A 17,843-nucleotide genomic window follows, 5' to 3' on the forward strand; every position below is an offset into this window, starting at 1 on the left:
TGCACAAGCACTCTTCCCCTAAAAAGGTAACAGCAGCCAACCTGAAAAAACCCTGAGTCTCCCCTCTCAAGTCTTGACGATCACACCAGGGGGCGGAGTCAGGCAGTTGGCCACACCCACCGAGGAGTTCGGATAGCCTGAGGTGGGAAAAACACAAACAAATCAGTTTTGGAGATGAAAGAGTGTAGTAGTAAAGAGTAAACGTCTGTCAGGGGTCTGAGTCGTAGCCCAGATACCCTGTGACCAGGAGGCAGACGGTGGTTGCCGCCTGCAGGAGCCGGGAAGACAGCTGGTGGAACCGTAAGGGACCGGGACAGGGTAGTGGCCCGCCGGTACCGAACCGGGGAACCAACTGGAGCACCAGGAAGGGTACTCAGACCCAGAACGAGGTCCAGAAGCCACTAGACCATGTCGAATTTACTGATTGAGGTCTGGACCTTAGGTTCTTTCCTGTCCCAAGACCCGAAAGACGGCAACAGCCCACCGAGGGGGATAGAAAGCCACCGCACAGGCAGAGAGATCCCAGGGCCAGTGCCTGCGGGCAAACGGGTTCCCCGACACACATAAAGCCGGGGAGGGGACTACCGTTGCTGAAGCATAGACAGTCAAATTCTACAAAGCGAGGTGCAGGAGAAAGGCGGGAACCACCGAACCAGGTGGGGGACCAAGCGCAGCCGGCTGCAGGCACCGACCATCATCCTTTTGGTTTATCAGAGACTCCGGTGTATCTGTAATAGTGAGTACAACAGTGCCCTCGGGCCGCGCACCGCGCCGCACCAACACGCCCGCACCTCACAACCATCGGGCCCCGGGACCATCACCCCCTTGCCCATGGAGGGGTCAACACCAGGCTGCACAACACCGTCCCCGGGATTCTAGTTAACGGCAGCGGTGGTATCCACATTCACCACAACCCGTGGCATTACGAACTTACATCCCTAAACACCACGGCCCCGGCCGTGAACCGTGAACGGCCAAGAACATCCCCACCGAAGATCACCCTCCTTCACGTAGCACCAGCTTCCCTTCAGAGCGATGTGACCCCCGGCTGCCGGAGGCACTCGAGCTACCCACCGAATGAGCCCGGACACGAGCAGCTCGGCTGCGGCCGAGCGCGGGGCGGTACACTCATAGGTGTCACACGCAACGACATTGCTAAAGCGGCCGGATGTGCGTCACAATTACCATGACCCCAACGACATTGCTAAAGCAATGTCATAGCGTGTAAAGCCACCTTTAGTCTCAGAAATGAGACTATCAGCCTGAGCATGCTGTATAGGCACAACACAGGACTTGGACACAAGCGAAGTCCAAGATCCTGAGCAAAGAAGGCTTTTCACACTAAAGAGCCATTTACACGCTGCGACATCACTAACGATATATCGTCGGGGTCACGGTGTTTGTGACGCACATCCGGCGTCGTTAGCGACATCGCAGCGTGTGACACCTATGAGCGACCTTAAACGAACGCAAAAGAGACAAAAATCGTTGGTCTGAGAAACGTCATTCACTTACCAAAAATCGTTGTCTGGTCAGTAGCGAGCTTGTTTGTCGTTCCTGAGGCAGCACAAATCGCTATGTGTGACACCGCAGGAACGAGGAACATCTTACCTGCGGCCGCTCGCAATGAGGAAGGAAGAAGGTGGGCAGGATGTTCCGGCAGCTCATCTCCGCCCCTCCTCTGCTGTTGGGCGGCCGCTTAGTGATGCCGCAGTGATGTCGCTATGACGCCGAACGCACCTCCCGCTTGAAGGAGGGATTGTTCGGCGGTCATAGCAACGTCGCTGAAAAGTTATGTGCATGTGACGCTGCCGTAGCGATAATGTTCGCTACGGTAGCGATCACCAAATGTCGCACGGACAGGGGCTCGTGCTATCGCTCGCAATATCGCTAGCAATCACTAGCGATGTTGCAGCGTGTAAAGCACCCTTATGTGTGAGAGCATGCTCAGTAGCCTGAACTGAGTACTTGGCCTCAGAAATGGCACTATCAGGCTGACCATGCTCATTAGGTGAAACTCGCTCATCACTAGCTATGAGTACCGAACCCTTGAGCATGGTAGAGACTGCTCATCATTAGTTACGAGTACTGAGCATGGTAGTGCTCGCTCATCACTAGTTACAAGTACCCGAGCATGGTAGTGTTACGGGGGGACTGGCAGATCAGGACAAGGTGGTAAATATCCCAATCGCCAGTCGGGACCCACCGTGCTCCAGTTGACAAAGGAGCTGCAGGCAACCCGAAGGTTAGGCAGAGAATATAGAGCTGGGTGGCTCTGAGATAACCCAGGAAACCTGGGAACCGGTCACGTGTGTAGGGACACGTCAGATCGGATGACAACCCAGTTAGTGTTTTGGTGTACCTGGCGCTACACCGACCACGTGTGCAGGGAACACGTCAGGCCGGGTAGTGACCAGGTAGCGTTGACCGGAAGACTGCCACGAAAGCACCCTGTCGGCCACGTGTGTAGGATACTTCAGGCCGAGCGGTCCTCCGATTACCGTTTCTGGTCACCGCTCGACTGGCCACGTGTGTGAAGGACACGTCAGGCTAGGTAGTCACACCAATAGCGTTGACTGGGAAGTCTAAGAGGAGAACAGGGTCCGCACACCCAACCCAGGAACTCCCTATTAACACCACAGGGGTCCTGGGGTATGCTGTCTGTGTGTGTAGGGGGCACAAAAGGACAGGTGGCGCAGCAGCCGCAGCCCAGTTAACGCCACTGGGCTGCTGCAGCAAGACTGGAACGGCAGGAGGGAAGCACGGCGCTTGACCCTGATGTGCTGAGCCACGAATCTTGGCGTGACAGGCACCGTTCGCCTAACCCTACCTACCGCTTCCAAACAAAGGCCGCAATGGGCTCTATACATGAAGCCGTGCTCAGAACAAGAATATGAGAAGACTGTACCCCTCCATGTTGTCTCCAGCCCCTTTTATAACCTGGGTCCACCCCCAAACCCAGGGTGGACCAAAATGACACCCACAGGGTCCAATAGCGGAGTGCCATGTCATCAGCAACATCACCAGCGGCCTATCCGGAACCGTCACGTCACTGATGACCTCATGGCTGCCACGCCCCAAACACCTCACCAGTCATCGTCTGACGACCAATGGTGAGGTGCCAGGTCATAGGGGCGGGCCTCCGCAAGCCAGTCCGGAGTGGCCACATCATCAGGACACCTGATACCCTCAGCCCTATCAGGGCCTGCCACCTCACGGACATGCCCACAGAGGTCCTTACCGGACCTAGCTTCTGATGCACTATGTGCCTGAGCATGCTCAGTGACCTGAACAACAGTCTCAGAAATCAGACTATCTGCCTGAGCATGCTCAGTAGGCACAACACAGGACTTAGACACAGCACGATGTCCAAGTACCTGTGCAAAGAGGCTTTTCGCACTAAGTGTAGGAGCATGCTCAATAGCCTGAACCGAGGACTTGGCCTCAGAAATGGCACAGTCAGGCTGAGCATGCTCACAAGGTGAAATACTGGACTTAGGCTCTGGCTGGGGTAAATCGGCACGCACATGCGCACTAGCCGCCACTCCACACTTAGATGTGGAAGAGGAAGCAGCCAGCTGGACGACCCGAGGCATGGCCAAAAATGGCAGCCGGCGCCTGGGCGCAACAGGAACCGTAGCAGGCTGCTTGCGGGTATGGCGGCGCTGATTCGTAACAGGTAGTGCCCGCTCATCACTAGTTACGAGTACTGAGCAACCGAGCATGTTAATGCTCATCCATCACTAGTTACGAGTACTGAGTACCTGAGCATGGTAGTGCTCGCTCATCACTAGTTACGAGTACTGAGCACCCGTCCATGGTAGTGCCCAGTCATCGTTAGTTACAAGTACAGAGCACCCGAGCATGGTAGTGCCCGCTCATCACTAGTAACAAGTACCGAGCACCCGAGCATGGTAGTGCTCCATCATCACTAGTTTCGAGTACTGAGCACCCCAGCATGGTAGTGCCCGCTCATCACTAGTTTCGAGTACCGAGCACCTGAGCATGGTAGTGCTCGCTCATCACTAGTTACCAGTACTGAGCACCCGAGCATGGTAGTGCCGGCTCATCACTAGTTACCAGTACTGAGCACCCGAGCATGGTAGTGCCCACTCCTCACTAGTTACCAGTACTGAGCACCTGAGCATGGTAGTGCTCGCTCATCACTAGTTATGAGTACAGAGCACCCGAGCATGGTAGTGTCGCGGGCGGAGGGGATGGGAACGCCGCTCGTCCGGAATCGCTGGCGCTTGGGTCCGGTGCTTCTGCTCCTCGGTGGCTCGAGCACGGGGCCGGACCCGGGGCTCCAGCAGCGCCTCCTCGCCCACGAGTGAAAAGGGGAGAGGTTTGTGGTGGGGTGTTTGGGGATGTCGGTCGTGACGCCACCCACGGGTTGTGGTGATGGTGGGCACCACCGCTGCTGGTGACGGGGGATCCCGGGAGCGATGGCGGAGAGCAGCTATGGTGTTGACCCCTCCGTGGGTAGGGGCTGCTGGTCCCGGGGCCCCGGTTGGAGAGTAGGGAGGAGGTATAGGTGCAGGTGCCGAGGCGGGGAGGCAGCGTGGGCGCGGGGGCAACGTTGCGGTGCAGCGCGGTGCCGGATGGCACTATTGTACTCACTCAGACACAGAAGGACAGAGTCTCTGGTAAACCAAACGGCTGGATGGACGGGGCCCACAGCCGACTGCGGTGTTCTCTCTCCCCGGACGGGTTGATGGCGGCTGTCGTTTTCCTGCACCTGTGTAAGTGTGTTTGACTCCTATGGCTTCCCACGGGTAGTCCGCTCCCCGGCGTGTATGTGTCCGGAGAGCCCGTTTTGCCTGCAGGTGCTGGCCCTTGGATATCTGGCCCTTGGCAGTGGCACTTATCCAGACGGATTGGGATGTTGCCTTCTGATGGGACTTAGGTGGGAATGAACCCCTGAGGTCCAGACCGCAATCAGAGAATTTGACCTTTTCGGCGGCTCCTAGCCTAGTCGGGGTCTGAGTACCCTGCCTTGGTGCTTGGCTTCAATCTGCTCCCGGTTCAGTACCGGCGGGCCACCGCCCGATCCCGGTCCTACGGTTCCGCTGACCTACACCACCTCCTGCAGACGGCCACCACCGTCTGCCGACCTTGCTGATCGTGCCTGGGCTCCAACCCAGACACTGACAGTCTTTACTCCTCTCACTTTCACTGTCTAACACAATCCGCTGTCTTTTTCCCGCCTCCAGGCCTGTGAACTCCTCGGTGGGTGGGGTCAACCGCCTGGCTCCGCCCCACCTGGTGTGGACATCAAGCCTGGAGGGTGGCAACAAGGATTTTTGGTTGACTGGTGTCACCTACCCAGGGGAGGGTGTGTGTGTTCTTAGTGTACTGTGACCCCTGGGGGTCCAGGGCGTCACAGTAGTGCTCACTCATCACTAGTTATGAGTACCAAGCACCCGAGCATGGTAGTGCCTGCTCATCAATAGTTACGAATACTGTGCATGATAGTGCCCGCTCATCACTAGTTACGCATACAGAGTATTCAAGCATGGTAGTGCTTCCTCATCTCTAGTTACGCGTACGGGGTATCCGAGCATGGTAGTGCTCACTCCTCACTAGTTACGAACGAGTAACCCAGCACCTGAACATCGTAGTGCCCGCTCGTCACTAGTTACGAGTACTGAGCACCCGAGCATGGTAGTGCCCGCTCATCACTAGTTACGAGTACTGAGCACCCGAGCATGGTAGTGCCTGCTCATCACTAGTTACGAGTACCCAGCACCTGGGCATGGTAGTGCCCGCTCATCACTAGTTACGAGTGTCGCGGGCGGAGGAAAGTACGCTGCACTCACCACGCTCGGGTCCGGCGCTGCTGCTGCTCGGTGGCTCGAGCGGTGGGCCGGATCCGGGGACTCGAGCGGCGCTCCTCGCCCGTGAGTGAAAAGGGGAATGGTTTGGGGGATTTATTGTCCGTGACGCCACCCGCGGTTGTGGTGAGGTTGTGACACCACCACTGCTCTGGACAGGGATCCCGGGAGCGATGACAGGGAGCAGCTTAGATGTTGTTCTTCCCCTCCGTGGGTAGGGGGATTGGTTGTCCCGGGGCCCGGTGAGGGAGGGATGGCAGGCGGGTTACGGGGCCTGGTGAGGTGCAGGGTCGCGGGGGCAGCGCGGTGCCGCACGGCACAGTGGTACTCACTCAGCCAATGATGAATGCAAAGTCTCCGGTAAAACAAATGGCTGGATGGACGGGTCCCACAGACGGCTATGGTTGTTCTTCTCCCGTTTGGTGGTGACTGCCTTTCCCTGCACCTGTGTTATATTCTCGGTTCTGGTGGCTTCCCACCGGTAACCCGCTCCCCAGCTTGGATGGATGCTGAGGGAGCCCCTTTTGCCCGCAGGCTCTGGCCCTGGGAACTGTAGCCTTGGCGGTGACTGTATTTCCCTTCACGGTTTGAGCTGTTGCCTTCAATCGGGTCTTGACTGCTGGGAAACCCCGAAGGTTCCCTTCGCTAACGGTTTTGACCGGTTTTACAGCGACTCCTAGCCTGGTCGGGGTCCGTAGGCCCTGTCGAATGGTGCTGGCTTCTCTTCGCTCCCCGATCCGGTACCGGCGGGCCACCGCCCGTCCCCGGTCCTTACGGTTCACGTCAATCAGCCCCTCCTGCAGACGGTCACCACCGTCTGCCAACCTTGCTGTATGTGCCCGGGCCACGTACCCGGACACGGTCAGTCTCCTCTACTACCACTTCACTTCTCCAACTGAACTGAACTGCCTTCCTTTTCCCGCCTCCAGGACTGTGAACCCCTCGGTGGGTGGGGCCAACCGCCTGGCTCCACCGCCGGGTGTGGACATCAGCCCCTGGAGGGAGGCAACAAGGATTTTTGTTTGACCTAGATGTGCCTGGCCGGGGTGTGGGGTGTGTTGTTGCAGTACCTGTGACGTCCTGGCTTGTCCAGGGCGCCACACGAGTACAGAGCACCATTCCATAATTCCAACAATGTGTTACTTATCTGGACTGCTTGGTGCAGTTTTCATAAAATAATAGAATGTGGGGCTTTGTATTACCCTGCCCACATCCCTGATTGGAAGCTTTCTGTGTAAATTGTCAGAAAGCTGCCAATCAGTGGTTAGGATGGGATTACACAGATTAGCTGGAGTGCTGTGCACCTAGTCCTGGAGTGATAATCTCCTTCTGATAAAACTAACTGCCCACTAAGATGAGCAAGGCTCAAGCTGTCCCCCTTCATCTCCACGTGATCTTCTTTTTGGTAACCAGTCTGGATCCCCAAGTAGCAACTTGTCATTGTCACCTGCCTCATTACCATTCTCACCTACTGCTTTGCATTCACTTCATACTTTACCTCCACTGCATTGTCAGTTCTCCTTTTGTGTGCCCAAGAAACATGCTATCAATCACCCAATTACATGGAAATTCTACTTCCATATGTCCAAGTTCACAATTCATGCCTGACCAGCTGGATTATATTGGCTTTTTGTGATCAGTCTCAATGAAGGATATCTAGCCGCCATTATATATTGTACCAAAAAGCCATCTGTGCCAGGTTTGAGCCATCTTCTGGCTGCCCACTGCACATCAGTTTTATAGTAAGTGTAATTTTTGTAAAGAAAATTGGTGAAAACAAGCCATAACGTCTTCACATTCAAAACAATACTCCTGTTTTCTCTCTAGAAAAAAGGGAAGACTTCATAAAAATCATTTGTAATGGCATAATTATTTCATTTTGTGATTAGGAAACCAGGTGAAGACCCCATAAAAATGGAAAAATATTCATTCTTTGTTGAGAAACAACTTGTTTCACATTCAAAACAGTACTCCTGTTTTGTCTTTAATAAAGGGAGGATCATTTTTGGATTCCTTGATAAAAAAAGTCTTTGTAATTGCATAACCATACTGTCATTAGTAAACTAGTGGCAAACTCCCATAAAGAGGAAAAGAAATAATTATATTTGAGAAACCATTACTTCTTCACTTTCTAATCCAAACAGTACATCTGTTTTGTCTCCCTAATTAAATGGATAATTTCTGGATGGCTTGATAAAATGCCATTGTAATTGCATAATCATACTGTCATTAGTAAACCAATAGCAGAACCCCCCAAAAGGGGGAAAAAACACTTTTATTTGAGAAACCATTACTTCTTCACATTCCAAACCAAACAGTAAACCTGTTTGTCTCCCTAATTAAAGGGATAATTTTTGGATGGCTTGATAAAATGCCATTGTAATTGCATAATCATACTGTCATTAGTAAACCAATAGCAGAACCCCCAAAAAGAGAGAAATAACACTTTTATTTGAGAAACTATTACTTCTTCACATTTCAAACCAAACAGTACACCTGTTTTGTCTCCCTAATTAAAGGGATCATTTTTGGATGGCTTGATAAAAAAAAAGCCATTGTAATTGCCTAATCATACTGTCATTAGTAAACCAATAGCAGAACCCCCAAAATGGGGAAAAAAACACTTTTTTTACCACTTAGAAACCTATTGCAAAAGGTAGTATATCAATATGGACCCAGAATGCTACCTCAAATTATATAGTATAAAAACAATTTTTATTGAAATTCAATAAAACACTTTTATTTGAATAACCATTACTTCTTCACATTCCAAACCAAACAGTACACCTGTTTTGTCTCCCTAATTAAAGGGATCATTTTTGGATGGCTTGATAAAAAAAAGCCATTGTAATTGCCTAATCATACTGTCATTAGAAAAACAATAGCAGAACCCCCAAAAAGGGGTGAAAACACTTTTATTTGAGAAACCATTACTTCTTCACATTCCAAACCAAACAGTACACCTGTTTTGTCTCCCTAATTAAAGGGATAATTTTTGGATGGCTTGATAAAAAGCCATTGTAATTGCATAATCATACTGTCATTAGTAAAACAATAGCAGAACCCCCAAAAAGGGGGAAAAACACTTTTGAGAAACCATTACTTCTTCACATTCCAAACCAAACAGTACACCTATTTTGTCTCCCTAATTAAAGGGATAATTTTTAGATGGCTTGATAAAAAAAAGACTTTGTAATTGTATAATCATACTGTCATTAGTAAACCAATAGCAGAACCCCCAAAATGGGGAAAAAAACACTTTTTTTACCACTTAGAAACCTATTGCAAAAGGTAGTATATCAATATGGACCCAGAATGCTACCTCAAATTATATAGTATAAAAACAATTTTTATTGAAATTCAATAAAACACTTTTATTTGAATAACCATTACTTCTTCACATTCCAAACCAAACAGTACACCTGTTTTGTCTCCCTAACTAAAGGGATAATTTTTGGATGGCTTATGAAAAAGCTATTGCTTATTCGTTTAACTAAGTTCATACATCAGGGATAATTGTTGGACACTACACATGGCTTAATTTGTTTGCGCCTTGTCTTTATAAACAAGGCATTCTCCTACCCCTCCAAAAGGGATAATTTTTGAGCATTAATACGATTTAAATAGCCTAAAACGTCTGATACTGCAGTGTGTGGTAAATACACTGTTGGTTATCATTGTAACGCCTGGTCCCACCAGACCCCGGGGGGGGGAGCTCTCCCTCACATCTGCCCAGTCCCAGCATGGCTCCCACGTGCACTCCTGGTCCCAGTCCCAGGCAGCGAAGGCCTTCCTCTTACCGGTCCTATGGCTCTGCAGACGCTGCTCCTACTCCCAGGCTTGCTGCAGCCTCTTCCTGTCTCCCTTCTCACACAGAATTGCAGTAAGTGACTCTAGGCTGCGCGCGAGGCCACGCCCCCTTTCTTAAAATGGTATGCCCCGTTTTCTGGAAGTGACCTCAGAGGTCACCTGTTACCTAATAGGTATTTAGGTTCACCTCCCCCGGCAGCAGGCGCCCGAGCAACGCTTCTACTTGAGCTCTGCTAGTGGTCAGGCCCCTTTATACTTCTGTTACCTGTTTGTTATCTGCCCGTTACTAATACTCTATCTTACCGTAGTGCCATCTGTACCTTCCGGCCATACCCGCAGTGGACGTCACCAGCCATACCTGCAGAGGACGTCACCAGCCATACCCGCAGTGGACGTCACCGGCCATACCCACAGTGGACGTCACCGGCCATACCCGCAGTGGACGTCACCAGCCATAACCGCAGTGGACGTCACCAGCCATACCCGCAGTGGACGTCACCGGCCATACCCGCAGTGGACGTCACCGGCCATACCCACAGTGGACGTCACCAGCCATACCCGCAGTGGACGTCACCAGCCATACCCGCAGTGGACGTCACCGGTCATGCCCGCAGTGAACATCTTCGGTACCACACCGTGCCTGCTGCAGACTTCGTACCCGAGCTACGCCTGATCGTACAGAGACTTCTACCACCGGTTCCTGGCTGCCGTGCATTTAGGCCTTCTGGGGAGGCGCCGCACAATCCCTGTACAGGGGTTCGCTGTTGGTCGCCTTCTCAGGGGAGTCCGGTGCACGGTCCATTGGGTCCACCTCCGGACGCTCGCCGCTCCCTGGTGAGCGTAACAATCATCAACTTTATCCTACCCAGATATGTTGAAGTAATTTGGACATTAAAATGGTTGTATTTGCATTACAGAGACCAAAAATTGTACAATTCACTCCAAGGTATAGATTTTCCAGGCAATTAGTGGGTTTTTTTTAACCTTTAGTCACATGGGTCCATTGGACCCCAAGTGAGTTTGTTTTCATCATATTTTCGCAAGTATGGAATGTAGTATACAGATGTAAGGTCTGCAGGGTTATTTTATTAAGTAGTACAGTATTGTATATATATATGTTTTATGTGCAAATATATACATATGGAGCGGATGTTTACTGGTGGTGTGGCGTACGTAGACCATGGATGGTAGAGGCTACCATTTGCAGTATATTCCACCTCTTCGGGGAATTGGGTCTTGCCTCTATTATTTTCCCAGTACGTAGAGTAAGGGTCAAGGTGTATAAATAATGAGCGTTGTACGGGCTTACACCACATCCAGTGACTTCTTAAGTGACTGATACAATATTCACGCCTCTGCGATCTCTGGATTGAATATATAGCATGTCGATGAGGGCTCTTAAGGAATGAAGCCCCATTATGTTTGGATTACCTGTTAAAGGTCACAATCATTCATTTTCTCACAAGGAAAGGTCAATTAATCGTCGATGTGACCCTGCAATTAACGAGCCAGGCTAACATACATTTACATAAGGACTCCAATCTCCATCATTATTATCAATCCAGGAGGTAATTACTGGCGATGTCTATAATTTATTACGGCAATTATCAATGAGAGCATCAACAATTCTGAGAAGAGATCACCCAAGGCCCTCTCCATATCGGATTGCTCTCACCCTGGATTCCTGATGGGCCGATGTTGGCGCGGCTGATCCTAATCCGGTTAGATCTATTGTAAGTCGTGTAGCTCTTTAGCCGAAGGCTACAACTAAAGCTGTGGATAAAGGCAATAGAAACCCTCCCTGTGCATTGTATCTGTCACACGCTGCCTGATGGAGACACGGTGAGTGGCCATACATCCGCAATATGATCAGCCCCATGTAATGTACACACCGAGAAGACCCCGGAATTACTGGGAATGAATGAAAGGTCTGGACAGACGAGGGCAAGACATGGAGATGATAGATGCAAATATGGGTATATAAACTATATGGGATACACATATGGAATATTGATTATACACATATATAGATAGATAGATAGAGGGATAGATAGATAGATAGATAGATAGATAATGGATAGATAGATAGATAGATAGAAGGATAGGTAGACAGATAGATAGATAGAGGGATAGATAGATAGATAGATAGAGGGATAGAGGGATAGAGGGATAGATAGATAGATAGATAGATAGATAGATAATGGATAGATAGATAGATAGATAGATAATGGATAGATAGATAGATAGATAGAGGGATAGATAGATAGATAGATAGATAGAGGGATAGATAGATAGATAGATAGATAGATAGATAGAGGGATAGATAGATAGAGGGATAGATAAATAGAGAGATAGATAGATAGATAGATAGATAGATAGATAGATAGATAGATAGATAGATAATGGATAGATAGATAGAAGGATAGATAGATAGATAGATAGAGGGATAGATAGATAGATAGATAGATAGATAGAGGGATAGATAGAGGGATAGATAGAGGGATAGATAGATAGATAGATAGATAGATAGATAGATAGAGGGATAGATAGATAGATAGATAGATAGAGGGATAGATAGATAGAGGGATAGATAGATAGATAGATAGATAGATAGAGGGATAGATAGATAGAGGGATAGATAGATAGATAGATAGATAGATAGATAGATAGATAGATAGATAGATAGATAGATAGATAGATAGATAGATAGAGGGATAGATAGATAGAGGGATAGATAGATAGATAGATAGATAGATAAATAGACAGGTCAATAGAGGTATAGATAGATAGTTAGAGGTATAGATAGAATAATGATAGATAAATAGAGGGATAGATAGAGGGATAGATAGATAGATAGAGGGATAGATAGATAGAGGGATAGATAGATAGATAGATAGATAGATAGATAGATAGAGGGATAGATAGATAGATAGATAGAGGGATAGATAGAGGGATAGATAGATAGAGGGATAGATAGATAGATAGATAGATAGATAGATAGATAGATAGATAGAGGGATAGATAGAGGGATAGATAGATAGATAGATAGATAGATAGAGGGATAGATAGAGGGATAGATAGATAGAGGGATAGATAGAGGGATAGATAGATAGAGGGATAGATAGAGGGATAGATAGATAGAGGGATAGATAGATAGATAGAGGGATAGATAGATAGATAGATAGATAGATAGATAGAGGGATAGATAGATAGAGGGATAGATAGATAGAGGGATAGATAGAGGGATAGATAGATAGATAGATAGATAGATAGATAGATAGATAGATAGATAGATAGATAGATAGAGGGATAGATAGATAGAGGGATAGATAGATAGATAGATAGATAGATAGATAGATAGATAGATAGATAAATAGACAGGTCAATAGAGGTATAGATAGATAGTTAGAGGTATAGATAGAATAATGATAGATAAATAGAGGGATAGATAGAGGGATAGATAGATAGATAGAGGGATAGATAGATAGATAGATAGATAGAGGGATAGATAGATAGATAGATAGATAGATAGAGGGATAGATAGATAGATAGATAGAGGGATAGATAGAGGGATAGATAGATAGAGGGATAGATAGATAGATAGATAGATAGATAGATAGATAGATAGAGGGATAGATAGAGGGATAGATAGATAGATAGATAGATAGATAGAGGGATAGATAGAGGGATAGATAGATAGAGGGATAGATAGAGGGATAGATAGATAGAGGGATAGATAGAGGGATAGATAGATAGATAGATAGATAGATAGATAGATAGATAGATAGATAGATAGATAGATAGATAGAGGGATAGATAGATAGAGGGATAGATAGATAGATAGATAGAGGGATAGATAGATAGAGGGATAGATAGAATAATGATAGATAGATAGAAGGTTGAGCTATAACAGAGATATCAAAGTGATAAACAAATATGGACTATAAAAATGTATGAATAGGTAAGAGGGATTGATAAGAGATAAATTGATGGATGATAGATAAATTATTAGACAGATGAACAGGTAAGATAGATATAACATATAAAAAGTAGAGTAGAACTCCAATTAGATGGTCCAAAAAAAGTGTGGATACTTTATTGACCCAACTCAAACAGATAGAAAAGACCGATATAGGCTATAAAAAGATAGAATACAAATTAATTGATTAGTGAAATAGAATAATAGATGGATAGATAAAGATAGATAATGGTAAATAAATTGATCGATCGATAGCGATAGATAAATAGTAGATAGATATGCAGCATTTCTAGTAGATAGATATGCAGCATGTAGCATTCCTATATATATATAGTGCTATAATAAGAAACAATATTAAATATATAAATAGAAATATATAAAAGAGTAAATCTAAGAAAAATAAAAACACAAAATCCTGAGTTTCTCCCAACAATATCCATGTAGAGCGGACCCAGCAGGCACAGACCTGTTGCTCCATACTTACACAGGGGGAGGATGCGATGTGCTTTATAGCCCTTTGTGTTGCTCCCAGTCGCCAGAATCCGGCATACACAGGTGGTAAATCTGTAAGTGCACACTTGGGGACTGAGGAAGGTCTCCGCTGAGCAGTCACTAATGCTGGAGCTTTGCCTCCTACAAGGAGCTGTCGCTGGATAGAAAGAAAAGCCACAGGTTCTCCTCTTACAGAACAATCATTTAGTGTGAGCCTTGTCTGTCAGCTCCTGGCTGCATATAGTGTGATCAGGAGTAGCCCAGCCCTGTGCCAGTGATGTATGTAGCAGAAAGCAAGGTACCAGAAGACCCTGTGCACAGCCCCTGCACACACTGGGAGCAGAAGCTGTCCATCTCCAGGGGCTGGATGCATTCTTCTTCTTCTTCTTCTTCTTCTTCTTCTTCTTCTTCTTCTTCTTCTTCTTCTTCTTGCACAAACATTGTAATAAAGAGGAAACTTTCTTTTTCCTAATTTGTAAATTAGAAATGTAATTTGAATATGTTTTGCAATAGAGATGATACCTATTTTGCCACCTTCATAAAGAAAGTAGGTGCTAAAGTGTGTTTTACAAAGTATCTGAATATCTGAAGTAATGAGCGCCCAACTATGTAAGTGGAGACTTCATAGTGTGAGCACAATCTCTTTAGCAGTCACAATTGTACACACTATGAAGACTCTGCTCCCCACACCCACACCCCTAGTAGGGAGACCCGTACTTCAGTTAGGAGTATGGATCTATGCACTTGGTGAAGCACACTTTAGCACCTATTTTGTCCATGTCTCTTTATATATCAAAAGTGATAGTACACACACTATGAGGAGTCTGCACCTCCCATACTCCAAATCGGGTGATCCATACTCCAGATTTGAAGCACGGATCTATGCAGTTGATAAAGCACAATTTACCACCTATTTTAACCGTGGAGGCGCAGTCTCTTTGTATATCAAAAGTAACAGTGCACACACTACGAAGAGTCTGCACCTCCCATACATCATATCGGGTGATCCATACTCCAGATTTGAAGCACGGATCTATGCAGTTGATAAAGCACAATTTACCACCTATTTTATCCGTGGGGGCGCAATCTCTTTGTATATCAAAAGTAACAGTGCACACACTATGAAGAGTCTGCACCTTTCATACTCCAAATTGGGTAATCCATACTCCAGATATGGAGCATGCATCTATGCACTTGAAGAAGCACACTTTAGCACCTATTTTCTCTATGGAGGTGCAGTCTCTTTGTATATCAAAAGGATTCGTAGTGCATACACTCCAAAGAGTGTGCGCCTTTCATACTCCAAATTGGGTGATCCATAGTCCAGATATGGAGCATGCATCTATGCACTTGAAGAAGCACACTTTAGCACCTATTTTCTCAATGGAGGCACAATCTCTTAAATTGGGTGACCCATAGTTCAGATATGGAGCATGGATCTATGCACTTTATTAAGCACAATTTAGCACCCATTTTCTCCATGGAGGCGCAGTCTCTTTGTATATCAAAAGCGCTCATAGTGCACACACTCTGAAGAGTCTGCACCTCTCATACTCCAAATTGAGTGTTCCATACTCCACATATAGAGCACAGATCTATGCACTTGATAAAGCACAATTTAGCACATATTTTATCCATGGATGCGCAGTCACTTTGTATATCAAAAGCACTCGTATTGCATGCACTCCGAAGAATGTGCACCTTTCATACTCCAAATTGGGTGATCCATAGTCCAGATACGGAGCATGCATCTATGCACTTGAAGAAGCACACTTTAGCACCTATTTTCTCCATGGAGGTGCAGTCCCTTTTTATATCAAAAGCACTCATAGTGCACACACTCTGAAGAGTCTGCACCTCTCATACTTCAAATTGGGTGTTCCATACTCCACATATAGAGCACGTATCTATGCACTTGATGAAGCACAATTTAGCACCTATTTTCTCCATGGAGGTGCAGTCCCTTTGTATATAACAGTTTCAGTCACTCACACTAAAAAAGTCACTGCAGCCCCCTCCCCTTCACCCAGTACTCATAGTTGAGAGAGCCATACTCCAGATCTGAATTACCAATATCTGCACTTGATGAAGCACATTTTAGTACACATTTTCCCCATGAAGGAGCAGTATTTTTTAATTGTCTCAGTCTTAGGGTAACATTAAGTAGTCACTGTACCTCCCCTCTCCCACCTGGACTCATATTTGAGATACCCATACTCCAGAAGTGGAGAACAGATCTATGCTCTTGATGAAATACAATTAAGCACCTATTTTTTCCATGAAGGTGCAGACTCTTGCATGGTCAGTCTTACTATAACTGCTGCTAAATACAATGTGACTGCATTTACACTATGAACTATGACTATGCACAGTCCCCAACAGTACTTGGGAAATCCACACTATAAAAATAGAATACAGATATATGGACTTAATAATGCACACTTCAGCACTTATTTTTGAAATTAATATCACAGTATCAGTCACTCACTAAGAACTCACAATCTTACAAAGTGACTGTGCACACACTACGAAGAGTCTGCACCTCCCATACTCCAAGTTGTGTTCTATATATTCCAGGTATACACTTCAGATCTAATAATGCACTTGATGAGGCACATTTTAGTACCTATTTTCTCCATGAAGGTAGCAAAATAGGGTAATTATTCCTATTACAGAAAGGATCCCAATTAGGCTATGTGCCCACGGGGACAGTGTCCTGGCGATATATCCGCAAGACATTCCGCAGGTGCTCCCAGGAAACAGCACCACAACTTTTGTCTGTTTCCATGCTGCGGAATGTCGTGCGGATATAGTGCGGGCATTCTGCATTGAGGATATAGTACCATGGCTTCGGCACTGCATCCTCAATGCAGAACAAGTGCTGCAGAGATCGTGGGAGTTCATACTTACCTCCATCATGCAGCACCTCGCTTTCCGGCAGCCGGGTCACTTTCTCAGCGTTTGCAGAAGGTGGGCGGGCCTGAACGAGCTCCGGCTGTCACATGACCAGAGCTCGTGCAGGCTCCGCCCACCTCTTCCTTCCTGTACCTAGATTCACCGCGCTCCTGTACACCGGACGGAGAAAGTGATTCTGGTGAGGCAGGTAAGTATATGGGACCCTGCGGAGAAATCCGCAACAATAATTGACATGCTGCAGATTTTTCCGCACGAAAATCCGCACGATTTCCACTGCGGAAAAATCCGCAGCGTGGGCACAGCATTTCCCAAATGCCATAGAAATGGCTGGGGAGTAGCTGTGCTGCAGATTTCTGGAAAATCCGCGGCAAAATCCGCGAATTTTCCGCAGCGTGGGCACATAGCCTAAAACTAGAGCTGATTACATTTGATGTTACTTCTTGTCTTAGTATTGCCTTCATATCACAGATAAGAGTCAATAAAATGACAAGATAATCTAGTGCTATTTTTGTTTTTCTTTCAAAAAATACAGATTTTCCAATGAATGCACCAGTATAAAAAAATCTAAGGATTGTTGTGAGGTAAATCCGGAGATATGACGATAAATCATGATATTCAAGTTATGTCAGGAAGCCCTCTCCTGGTGTCACCCCCCCTTTCCTTCACACAACTCCTTCAATCAGAAAATTTACCACAGGGATAAACGGTTTGTTTAGCAGATAGGTGTCAAAGGAACTGGTCTGTGTTCCACTTACACCTCCAACAGCCATCTCCTCTGATATGGAGATTAGATGACTTGGGAACAATGGACG

The 17,843-nt window shown here is 46.8% G+C and overlaps 1 protein-coding gene across 1 annotated transcript in view; it reads right to left on the minus strand.

The window, feature by feature from the left end:
• The window catches only part of LOC142257505 (prolactin-releasing peptide receptor-like), a 31,968-nt gene extending 17,589 nt beyond the window's left edge, over positions 1-14,379 (minus strand). Inside the window, exon 1 of the mRNA XM_075329646.1 lies at positions 14,108-14,379. The gene's annotated coding sequence lies outside the window, so the exon portion shown is untranslated. The remainder of the gene's footprint in view (positions 1-14,107) is intronic.
• Between the last annotated feature and the right edge of the window lie 3,464 nt (positions 14,380-17,843).

The sequence above is a fragment of the Anomaloglossus baeobatrachus genome, chromosome 12 (genome assembly GCF_048569485.1).
Source record: "Anomaloglossus baeobatrachus isolate aAnoBae1 chromosome 12, aAnoBae1.hap1, whole genome shotgun sequence".
Lineage (NCBI taxonomy): Eukaryota > Metazoa > Chordata > Amphibia > Anura > Aromobatidae > Anomaloglossus > Anomaloglossus baeobatrachus.